The following is an 11,195-nucleotide window of genomic DNA, read 5'->3' as shown; positions in this document are numbered from 1 at the left end:
AGAAGCATCGACTCGTTGCTTTGGAATATAATGCGGCTATAAACAATCAAAACCGGATTGTGCAAAAATAAACACCGAATGTGGAAGCACGGCGTCCTTTAGCGTGCATGAAAGAGCTTTAGGCGTACGGACATGGTCGTACGCGGCGTCGCTGGGATGCAGTCATTTGGTCAGGGACGACTTCATAGTCCAATTCACCTAGCCGACGAAGAACCTTGTACGGGCCGAAATAGCAGCGCAAAAGCTTTTCACTCAATCCTCGGCGGCGAATGGGCGTCCAAACCCACACTCGGTCTCCTGGCTTGTATTCCGCGTTGCGTCTTCGTAAGTTGTAGCGTCTGGCGTCGGTCCGCTGCTGGTCTTTGATCCTTAATCGGGCAAGTCTTCGGGCTTCTTCTGCGCGTTGAACGTAGGCGGCGACGTCGACGTTATCTTCCTCGGTAACGTTTGGCAGCATGGCGTCTGGCGTGGTCGTGGCCTCTGTGCCATGGACGAGCCTAAAAGGCATCATCTCGGTGGTCTCCTGCACTGCGGTGTTGTAGGCGAAGACTACGCAAGGCAAGATGACGTCCCATATCTTGTGCTCGGCATCGACATACATGGCGAGCATATCGGCGATGGTTTTGTTGAGGCGCTCGCTCAGTCCATTGGTCTGCGGATGGTATGCAGTTGTCCTCCGATGTTTGGCTTGGCTGTAACGCAGGGTGGCTTGCGTCAGTTCCGCAACGAATGCTGTTCCTCTGTCCGTGATAAGCACATCGGGGACGCCGTGGCGCAGAATAATTCAGTTCACGAAAAATTTGGTGACTTCTGCTGCTGTTCCGTTCGGTAGGGCTTTTGCCTAGGCGTAGCGGGTCAGGTAGTCGGTCGCTATATTGATCCACTTATTTCCAAACGTTGACATCGGGAAAGGGCCAAGCAAGTCCATACCGATCTGCTGAAAGGGCCTTGAGGGGGGTTCAATGGATTTCAGACATATTGCTGGTCGGGTTGGAGGGGTCTTTCGTCGCTGAAAATCTCGGCAGATTTTCACATAAGGTGCGGCATCGGCAGACAGTCGGGGGCCAGTAATACTTGTCACGAATGCGGCGGAGGCTGCGAGAAAACCTGAAATGTCCAGCTGTCGGCTCCTCGTGTGAAGCATGAAGGATTTCTTCGCGCAGACTCGCAGGTACAACAAGGAGGTGGGCTGTTTTGTTATCTTCTTCACGAGGACATCATTCCGTACACAGAAAGAAAACAATCGTCGCTTGAACAGGGGGGGGGGGTGAACAAACCTTGCCTTTCAAGTACTCGATGAGGTGTTTTAGGTCAGGGTCCGAGCGTTGCTGCTGTGCAAAAGAGCTGGAGCTAACGGGTAGCAGGAAGGCGTGCTCATCGTCGTCCGGCGGCTGTGCATCTACAGGGGCTCGTGACAGGCAGTCGGAGTCAGAGTGCTTGCGTCCGGACTTGCAAACGACGGTGACGTCAAACTCCTGGAGCCGCAGGCTCCATCGAGCGAGGCGGCCGGATGGGACCTTCAAATTGGCAAGCCAGCACATTGCGTTGTGATCGCTGACCACCTTAAACGGTTGTCCGTACAGGTAGGGGCGGAATTTCGACGTAGCCCCGATGATTTCAAAGCACTCAGTTTTCGAATAATTAGCCTGGGCCTTGGACAGGGCACGGCTAGCCTATGGGATTACCTTCTCCAGTCGGTCAGTTTTCTGAACGAGGACAGCGCCTAGGCCAACACTACTTGCGTCGGTATGGATTTCAGTCTCGGCGTTTTCATCGAAGTGCGCGAGGATCGGTGGGGTCTGTAAACGACGCTGAAGTTCCTTGAAGGCTTCCACTCGCGGCGCTTCCCATTTAAATGGCACGTCTGCCTTTGTCAGGTGGGTCAGTGGCTCGGCGATGCGCGAAAAGTTCTTAACAAATCGTCGGTAATACGCGCACAGTCCAAGGAATCTGCGCAGAGCTTTCTTATCGGCCGGTGGCGGGAAACATTGCGATAGCAGCTGTTTTCTGCGGGTCTCGGCGTACTCCCTTCTTGATAACAATGTGGCCTAGAAAAAGCACCTCTTCATAGGCAAAGTGAAACTTCTCTGCTTTCAACGTTAGGCCGGACTATTTGATTGCGTCTAGCACTGTTCGAAGCCTTTTATGTGCTCCTCAAAGTTCGAGGCGAAGACAACGACGTCATCTAAATATACCAGACGAATCTGCCACTTCAGGCCTGCCAGGACTGTATAATCGGCCGAATAATCGGCTCCTGTGTCGACTAGAGCGGTGACTTTCCGGCCGTCGATAACCACTTCTAAGTCGGATGTCCTGGCTCTGGCGTTGCACGTCGTCGTCGGCGTCGGGTCACGGCTTCGTCGGGTATGTGAATCGTGGGTGGGGTATGTGGTCGGAGCTTTTCTTGATGGCGGAGTAGTTTTGAAGGCGGTTCGCGTCGTGGTCGAGGTTGTTGTATGCGTCGTCGGCGTAGTAGGTGCGGCGTCTACATACGGCGTGGTCCCTGGAGGATCTTCGTCATTTCCTCGGCAAGCAACCTGACCTCCACAGGTTGCTTTGTTTAGTTTTCCCCACGAGGGCTAGGGGACCTTCCTCGGACAGCCGCGGCGTAGCTGCTGCCCGGTGATGAAAAACGTCAGGACAGCAGCTTGGGCATGTTGGTTATTCATTTGTGACGGAACAGCGCAAAACACCGGGACCAGCGCTTGTCTCTTGTCCCGGTATTTTGCGCTGTTCCGTCACAAATGAAAAACGAGCGGTGGACGGCGACGGCGAGCAGGAAAGACGGCTTGACGACACGTACTCCCCTCTGTGCAGGTAGTCGTCGATTTCCCGCGGTCGCTAGCCGGGGAATGGTCGTGGGGCGTCGATGGCGAAACCTCGCAGGCCGATGCGTCTGTACGGGCAGTGGCGAAGTATGTGCCCGGCGTGGCCACAATGGAAACATAGTAGGTGGTTGTCGGGAGTCCTCCACTGGTCGCATTTCCTGGTTCCGTTGCTTCGCTCATAAGGTGGGCGGGTGGGAGTTAGGGGACGTCGTTCTTGTAGAGCTGGTGCCCGTCGAAGAGGGCTTGGGGGTTCTCGTCGAGGCGGAAGACTGCGTAGTGCTCCGGCGTAGGTCATAGCTGTAGCTTCCGTTGGTGTCGTTGGTGACGGGGAGCCAAGTGCATGATGCACTTCTTCACGGATAATGTCCGTGAGCGACGCCACTTGAGGCTGCTGCGTCTGCTGCGTTGGGGATGGCAGCAGCCGACGAAGTTCTTCGCGAACAATTTCGCGTGGTCGGTTGTAGTGCCGGGTCCGGGCGTCCAGGGTGTTTTCGATGGTTGAAGCTTCAGCTTTAAACTCTGCGACGGTTTGTGGAGGATCCCGGATCAGGCCGGCGAAAAGTTGCTCCTTCACGCCACGCATCAGGAAGGACAGCTTTTCTTCAGTCATGTCGGGTTTGGCGCGCCTGAAACGGCGTTTCATGTCTTCCACATACGCAGTCACGGTCTCGTTTGGGCGTTCAATTCTTGTCTGCAGCAGGACCTCCGCTTTTTCCTTACGTACGACGCTGCTAAACGTACCCCCTAGCTGCTTCTTGAAGGTCGCCCAGGTCGTGAGGGAAGATTCGTGGTTTTCAAACCACGTTCTGGCAGGACCGTCCAATGAAAAATAAACATTTCGAAGCTTAGCGCTGTCGTCCCAGGTGGTCAGCACGGTCACACGGTCGTACAAGTCCAGCCAGTCTTCCACATCTTCGTGTGGTTCTCCACGGAAAGTCGGTGGCTCACGGGGCTGGCGAAGCACGACGGGCATTGGTTCCATCGTGAGGGGCATAGCAGGGTAGCAGGTCAGCACCTCCACCAGATGTCACGTTGTAGTGACGGCAGTCCAGCGGTCAGGAAGACAGCAACAAAAACTCGAAACGGAACTCTTTATTTGGGCTGACTTGAGCCCGCAAAGAGCTGAATCACTTGCGGCGGCGTAGCAAAAAGCGTGCTTGGCGGTCGTCAAACAGAATGCCCGCCGCTGTCGGCCGTGCTCGTTTTAAAGCTGATAGCGAATATTCGAGATAAAGCTTGGAAAGTTACTAGAACATTCTGGCGCAAAGTAGAACCGGCTCAGCCTGGATGAGATCAATAGAGATAAATCTAGGCGCGTCTTGCGTCACAAACGAAGCGATAAAGCGGCGTGTCGGCAGCCTTGAAGCATGAACAAATAAACACTACAAACAAACGCTACAAAGATTTGCGGCAATATGATATTGACATGTTCAAAACGTCAAAGTCCTGGTGCTCTTCAGGGACTTTGACGGATTTCGTCAGTTTGGAAGCATTGCACAGCTTCCCATCATCTAGACAGAAAGAAGGGTCTCGTTGGCCAACAACCTTTTTATGTCCGGAGAACTGTCTGTCTCCCTCGAAACGAACTACGGGTCAACACATTCTTAACCGCCGAATTCAGAAACGCTCCTCGACTCGAAACTCCACTCCGACTGCTCCTCGAAGCCAGATTTGCATTTCATAAACCAACCTCGACTCGAGGCGCTCTCGAGTTGAGGAGCGGAGCCGAGTTTTCCCTCGAAAATGTCAAGGTAGCGGCTGCCCACCCTCGAGCGCTCCTCGAGTGCTCCTCGAGTCGTCCAACATGGCTGCCGATCGGTCCTTCGCCGAATTCATCGAATTTGTTTTAAGGATTGACGAACTTTTTCATGAAACAATGAGAAGGCAAGATGGTGACGTGCCAAGACAGCGTTTGCGAGACCGGCTGAATCCACTCGAGCACTTCACGGACCGCGAATTTCTATTCCGGTACCGCTTCACGAAGCAGTCCGTCGTGCTCATATTGGAGAGCCTGCCGCTTCAAGAGAGCACTACAAATCGCGGTTTGCCACTATCGCCGATGCTGCAGCTTTTGGTTGCACTGCGCTTCTACGGCTCGGGCACATTCCAGACGGTCGCGGGGGACCTCGTGAACGTCTCCCAGCCAACGGTGTGCCGAGTCGTAGAACGCATTTCGCGACTGATAGCAAGCGCGCTCTTCGGCCGAGTGGTGAAATTTCCGGAAGACCTCAGCAACACCATGCGCGAGTTTTACGAGATCGCTAACTTTCCGGGAGTGACCGGGTGCATCGACTGCACTCACGTCCGTATCAAACGGCCGAGTGGGCAAAATGGAGAAGTGTACAGGAACCGCAAGGGGTACTTCTCCATTAATGTGCAGGTAAGCTGTTTCTATTCCTCCTTCAAAACGCGAGTAGGGTAGCAAACGGATAATTCTTTCGGTTAACCTCCTCCTCCTCAAAACGCGATCCCCTCAAAAAAAATAAAATGATGCTGATTTGGCTGTAATTAGCGAGGGTACTGAGCACATGTGTGGAATGCATCATGCTCTTTAGCAAGATATGACAAACATGCATGCAGCACTTTAACTTCATTACGTAAAGTGATCAGCATTTTCTAACTCAGGCATTCTCTTTTTCACTCACTGCAGACAAAAATTTTTTGGAAAGCATTCTAGTTATTGAATGGTACTTCACAGCAGTTAATAAATATGCAGTATAGGAAAATCCAATAAGATATCGGCGATTATGCATGAAATTTTGATGTATCAAATGCAGTAATGTGTTTTTCACAATCATTAAAATGCTAAAGATGATGAGCTGGCTAAAAATGCACTAGGTCAGCCTGAATACTACATAACTATTTTGTTTAATCATTTTATTTTGTTGGACTGCAGAATGCACACAGGCTGTTATATAGTCATTAAGCTCACTGAATGTAAAGATTTAAATATAATCTGCAGATTCCAATGCAGCTGCCCACTGTAGTATCCATTTATATTCACCTCAAATGTACAGTGTGTGCAAGACATTTTGGCAGCATGCCTACTATGCATATCTTATTTATACCTTGCAGGTGGTGACGGGGCCAAAACTCCAATTTCATGACCTGGTTGCAAGCTGGCCAGGATCCGTACATGACAGCCGCATCTTCGACAACAGTCGTGTACGGGTCCTGTATGAGCACCAGCGGCTACCTGGCATACTGCTTGGAGACGCCGGTTACGCATGTGTCTCCTACCTGATGACACCGCTAACCAATCCAGGAGCCCCAGGGAGCCCAGAGGCCAGGTGCGTATACATTGTTATTGAAATGATAACACGAGATGTCCCACACAGAAAAAATATTGGACCCAATTGTCAAATTAATGGGCTTTTAAGAGATGTGATAATGCTTAAAAGTGGTTGTGTTTGTCATGCAGGTATCAGGCAGCTCATATCAGGACACGAAACACTGTGGAACGTGCATTTGGAACATGGAAGAGGCGTTTCCCATGCCTAGACATGCGCCTGCAACATCTGCCTGCGAATTCCATCACCATCATCACAGCCTGCTCTGTTTTACACAATCTGGCAGGCATGTACAAGGACCCATGTCCGCCTCCTTTGCCGTCAACGTCAAATGGGGCACAGCGCCAAAGGCAACAAGAGATGCCCCAACCGCAACCAATGGACTCTGTTCGCGGTAACCAGGCACGCAGGCGCCTTATTGTGAGATGCTTTAATTAGTTTAAAGCATCTCACAAAAAGGCGCTACTCTCCCTTAATGGGAAGTAGCAGGTCCGGCTTCAGCCGACTTCTCAACATCTTCCGCACATTACAGATGGATCTCTCCAGTGTAGTTATTTAATACTATTATGTTTTCCTATTCATCATCATCATCAGCCTGACTACGCCCACTGCAGGGCAAAGGCCTCTTCCATGTCTCTCTAATTAACCCTGTCCTTTGTCAGTTGCGGCCACTGTATCCCCGCAGACTTCTTTAATCTCATCCACCCACCTAACTTTATGCCGCCCCCTGCTACGCCTGCCTTCGCTTCGAATCCACTCCGTTACCATTAAGGACCAGCGGTTATCTTGCCTTCGCATTACATGCCCTGCCCAAGCCCACTTCTTCCTCTTGATTTCAACTGGGATGTCATTAACCCGCGTTTGCTCCCTCACCAACTCCGCTTTCTTCCGAGCTCTTAACGTTCCACCTATCATTTTTCTTTCCATAGCTCGCTGCGTTGTCCTTAACTGAAGCTGAACCCTCTTTGTTAGGCAGAGAAAACCTTGTAGATACACACTTCCATATTGAAATGGCTGCACAGTTGCTTCATAAGCACCAGCTAAAAATTTTAAGAGAATGCATCCACAAAAAGTGTCAGTGCTTCGCTTCATGTCCCAAAACAGGACCTCAGATATAAGTGTCACAGTGCAGGGACACACTTCGCAAAGCGCGAAGAGGGATGCGTTTTTGCGAGTTAAAATGCCCAATCACTACCAATAATCATGCAAACCGACAACGTACGTTATTATTTCGCAGCTGCGCGGCGTTTGCGTGTCAGAAATTTCTCCATACTCTTGCATCCAGACGCCGATTTGCCTACTGCGTAAAATCTCAAGTCGAGGACGGTTTTTCGAGGAGCTCCTCCGCGGAGTAAACGCCGAGTGCGCTTCGTGAAACGCGACGGCTCCTTGAGTGGAGGAGGGCCCGTTTCGTCCACTCCACGGAGTCGAGGGCAAGCGCCGAGTCGAGTAGCGTTTATGAATTCGGCGGTAAGATAGTCACTAACTTGGAAAGATTGAGGTTTGAGAATTCTGCGCTGGTCCGTGTGTTTCTTAGAATATGCCTGTTTGTTTTGTAATCTTTCTCTCGCAACTTTATAGCTTCACACATTTCTCTCTCAGAAGCATGCCTGTCATTCACTGCTGCTCCGAAAGTTGACTCTGCACCTATATCAAACATAACATCTATTTTGTCGACGAACATGATCTCTTCTCTTTCGCTGAAACTCATAGTCTCATTTCTAGCAGACGTGACGTTTGAGTCTTCGCTAAAAGGCAAAACTTCACCTCCTCCGTTAACAACCAAGAGAGCCTCTTGCACAACTGGTAGTTCGTTCATGCAGTAATTCTCTTGTGCAAGAGGGAATCCAACTTACCGGACATGATTGCGTCCTTCCAGTTCCACCTGGCATACATCAATAGTGGGAGTAGGTTCTTCTCCGATCTGTTGACCCATCATTTCGGTCGGTGTGCATTGACCTTCTTTCCCCTCTTCTGCGTAGCGCTGCGTCGCCACACCTTGTTGCACGTCCTCCCACTCCTGAAAGTGTTGCTGGGTTACTTGGTTTGGTTTGGTTGATTGGTGTTTAAAGGGCCCCTGCCCACCCCAGGGCAGCAGAAACTCTCTACCTCTCTTTGAGCGAGCCTCCTCTCCTTCCATTCCCTCCTCGAAATTCTTCTCTCCCGCTCCTCGTCGAGTAGGCTCGGCAAGGCAAAATCACCCCTTCTTTCTCCGACGTAAGCCGGAGGCGTGGTGTCTGTGGAGTGCGTCACAGGGTACGTCATGGCCCCGCCTTCAATAGAATTCTTTTCTTGGTTTTTGCTGCTGGGTCTGTTCGAGGGGAGGGGGGGGGGGGGGGCACTGCGGGCGCGCACACTGAACGATCGAGAGGCGCGATCGGCTCGACCACCTAGACTTGTTAGCGAGCGCATCCTTTCATACATCTGTTTGTCATTCGCAGTTAGCGAGCCACCTTTCCATTTTTTTAGGCCTCCCCACCGCTTCACGAGCGGAGGGGCGGAAGTCGGTTCTGTTCGAAACACACGGGGAAGTGCGGGCCCGGCAACCGCCCGTTTGCATTTCTTCATGTGTGTTTGTGTTCTGTGTGTTTGTGTCTTTTCTCCGCTCCGAAGCCCATGTCGTTCATTGCAGTCAAGGCGTACGCAAGATGCACAAAGGATAAGCGGTGTCTTTGCGGAGCGGTCAAGTGGGCGAGCGAGGGAAAGGCTCTGCTGCACTACTAATTAAAACCTTGTTTTGGGAGGCTTGCATAGAAGAAAAAAAACTGAGAAGGGAGCGCGCACGCAGAGCGTCTCGTGACGTGATCACTGCGGGGGGGGGGGGCGAACCAACTCCCTCAGTTTTACTATTTTTTTACTTTTTATGGCTAGGGTTCAAGGCTGTCGCCGCACGCTCCCTCCGCAGTTTTTTTTTTTTTTGTTCCTTCATGCGGGTTTGTAGGCATGATCCAGAACAGAAGGCGCTGCGGAAAGCGTTGTGCAGACGACGCGACGCCAAGGCTACGCCCAACCTTCTCCCGTCAGTCAGAACGATGCACCAATCGAAAGTAACCCCCCATGACGTCAACGGGGTTCAGAGTAGTTGGGCGGGCCGTTTTTGTTGAAGGAAAGAACGAGCGGGCTTTGATTTGAATTTTCGCAGCTTTTCGGGGCGCGCATGGCTCTAGTATTTTGCAGAGGTTATCTTCGATGCCTCATCTATGCAGTGGGCTTGTTTTTCAAAAATGTCCGGACCCTGGGCAGTGGCCCTTTAAGCAACCAGACTGAACTTGCCCGATCTTTCCACAATAAAAGCAGGGCTTGCCATGGGCCGGACGTGTGGATGATGTGGCCGGGTGGCGACTTGAACCGCAACGATGACAGTAAGTGAGGTTTGATGAACTCGTCAATGGTACCGACAACTGTCGAAGGTGTCTAGAGGCTTGAAATAGTTGCGACGACAGTTGGGGACAGTGAAGGTTCCGTGAAGATGTAGGTTGACAAAGCTGACGCACTTGTGAAGGTGGAGGCATGTTGTATCGTGGAGGAAGTTGCGAAGAAATGTATTAAATCTAGGACCATCATGCGACACGCATAGGAAAATTACTTTTGCTGCTTATGATGACATAGTCGGATACAACTCAAGAACGCAGCGGCTTCAGCCCCTCAAATTTAAGGACCCCCTGCCGCCGATAGATTCGCTGCTCGCGGGAAAACAAACAATAAAGGTGTTCCTTTGTGTTCACGGTGCTCACAGAATTTTACCAAAATGGTCGCCTCCACTGGTCGCGTTGGTCCGTCGGCGAAGCCAGCCAGAGTGGGCTCGCAGTCTGACATTAGTACTGTTCGCTCATGTACCAAGACGGAATTCAGTGAAAAGCCTTGTCGTCATGTTGTGTGGAGTGATTTGTGTCCACGTTGACAACGATTTCTCTGCCTTGTCGCCTACTGCGTCATCGCCCGGCGCCGTCGGGACTGGGGAGGCCGCCTCTGTTTGTTGTGATATTCGCACCGTTTATCGGTGATCCAAGATGTGGTGGGCCATTGAGAGGTCGTCATCGTCCTTTGCAGGTTTTTTTCTCTTCTGCGTGAACTTCCAAGTGTATGTGTGTACGGATTTATACGCGTTCAGCGACAACGATCGTACTGGCTTTTGATCTACTGTACTGCTCAGCGGCTCTCGACACCAGGTGCTCACTGGGCGGCATTCGAGCTGTTCGTTCGCCAGTGATTGAATACGGCGAGACCGGTCGTCGACGTATTATGACAATGCTTTGTGTTTCGTGCGTGCAAGGTGCGTGCGTGTGTGAATGTATATATGAATGTGTATGTACCATTCGTGCTTCCATTTCAGTCTACTTATGCGTTGTCGGCCACCACAACCACAGACACACATTCTCATGTCTTCGTACACTGCAGTCCTCCAGCACATCAAAATTGCGGGAGACATACACGTGCGTCAAGAATCGGCAACCATTCAGGCGGCCGGTACTGCGTAGCATGAACCCCCCGCACCAAGGCGCACTGTTCACTGAACAGAGACTTATATGAACGAGGTGGTTCTGCGTGTTGATACATCATGGAGCTCTTCAACAGATCACACGGAATCCCGGAGACTTTCAGGAAAGGCAAGAACCGTATTACTGTAAGGTGAGATCTCAATGTCCTTTTTTATTATCTGCTGTAGTATTTCCCACAAAAACACTGCATCGACTCTTGGAAGGGAATAAAGGCGCGTCTAATGAATCAACAGATGTCTAAAACGTATCTTCGAGATATGCACTGAGGCGTGCACGAATAATTTAATTATAAGCATGTAAATTATTGATATCCCAATTAAGCGAGTCGCGAAGTATGTTTCCGGTGAATTTTCTTCGTGCATAGCGTGCAGTCGTACCCACTTCATGCGGCACCAACTGAAACCCCAACACGCAAAGTACAGCGATGGTCCAGCAGATGGCGCGCGTCTACTGAATGCACTGATGTCTTGGCAGCGTATCGTCGAGTTATGTACTCAGACGTTCACGAATAATTTAATTGACCGTGTAAATTACAGATGTCCCAATTAAGCGAGTAGCAAAGTTGTCCGGCACGCCCT

Source organism: Amblyomma mixtum, chromosome 7 (genome assembly GCF_055824585.1).
Source record: "Amblyomma mixtum isolate Tamu chromosome 7, ASM5582458v1, whole genome shotgun sequence".
NCBI classification, from domain to species: Eukaryota; Metazoa; Arthropoda; class Arachnida; order Ixodida; family Ixodidae; genus Amblyomma; species Amblyomma mixtum.
The sequence above is the reverse complement of the archived record's forward strand: the minus strand, read 5'-3'. Positions refer to the sequence as shown.